At 48.7% G+C, this 1,356-nt stretch overlaps 1 pseudogene; it reads left to right on the top strand.

Annotated features, from left to right (window-relative positions):
• On the top strand, nucleotides 1–816 carry LOC101652029 (annotated as a pseudogene).
• The last annotated feature ends 540 nt before the right edge of the window (nucleotides 817–1,356 follow it).

Below are 1,356 nucleotides of genomic sequence, written 5' to 3'. Positions count from 1 at the left end.
ATGATATTGACCAAAGCCCAGTACGATGAGATAGCCCAGTGCTTAGTGTCTGTGCCGCCTACCAGGCAGAGCCTGAGGAAGCTAAAGCAGAAGTTTCCCAGTCAATCGCAGGCCACTCTGCTGAGCATCTTCTCTCAGGAGTACCAGAAGCATATTAAAAGAACACACGCCAAATATCATAATTTGGAAGCAATTGAAAGTTATTACCAGAGGTACCTGAATGGAGTGGCAAAAAATGGAGCTGCCCCAGTGCTCCTGGAGCTGGCCAATGAGCCTCCAAGTCTGTTATAAATAGTATGCTACGGGTCCCTTCTCAGATTCCAGATGGACTTCTAGCAAATCAGGTCTATCAGTGCATTGTGAACGACTGTTGCTATGGACCACTGGTGGACTGCATCAAACACGCCATTGGTCACCAGCATGAAGTCCTGCTTCGAGACTTACTTCTGGAGAAAACCTGTCCTTTTTAGGCGAGGATTAGCTCCGAGCAAAGTGTTATGACAAAACCCCAGACTTTATCTTACAAGTGCCAGTGGGTACGTCCGGAAACCCTGTTGTATACCTGTTTGTGGAGAAAAGCCAGAGAAGGGCACATAAGTCACTGGATTGAAAAGCAAAGCCTCATTTGGTGATGAATGTAGCCACCATGCCTACCTGCATGACCAGTTCTGGAGCTACTGGAATAGGTTCGGGCCTGGCTTAGTCATCTACTGGTATGGATTTATCCAGGAGCTGAACTGCAACCAGGAGAGGGGCATCCTGCTCAAAGCCTCTTTCCCCACGGACATTGTCACCTTATGCCATAGCATAGCTTGACCCTGAGGATCCTGAAAGCGAAGCTGGGAAGAAAAGGTGAATCCGGAAGCAATTTTACTTTCCTGCATAAAGCCGGCGGCGCTGGGCCTCTCCTGCCCCTCTCCTGGTTGCAGTACAGCTCCTGGATAAATCCATACCAGTAGATGACTAAGCCAGGCCCGAACCTATTCCAGTAGTTCCAGAACTGGTCATGCAGCGTAAACTCCTGGCAACATCTGCCTTGAACTTCAGCTGAACTCTTGCTGCCCATGGTCACAGCACTGCCTCTTTAGACGAACACATCAGGAGTTTCTGCCTTCCTTTATCCCTTGCAGATGTGAACGGCCAAGAACCACAGACACAGCCCAGTATCAGCATTTCTGTCTCTGTCAGTTAGTTTATAGAAAGTCATAATCTTTCTTCCTTTCAGATGGTTTCTCCGTGTATCTCTAGCCTGAGATTAAACTGGAAAGAGGAGGTGACACTAAGCTTTCACTCTCACCTGCAAGGCTCCAGGACCCTCTGTAGTCATATCGTGGGCCGGGCATCACTTGGCTCGGT

The sequence above is a fragment of the Echinops telfairi genome, unplaced genomic scaffold (assembly GCF_000313985.2).
Source record: "Echinops telfairi isolate 266 unplaced genomic scaffold, ASM31398v2 ScPeMD7_1;HRSCAF=3_0, whole genome shotgun sequence".
Taxonomy (NCBI): Eukaryota; Metazoa; Chordata; class Mammalia; order Afrosoricida; family Tenrecidae; genus Echinops; species Echinops telfairi.
This window is presented reverse-complemented; position numbering and strand designations above follow the sequence as displayed.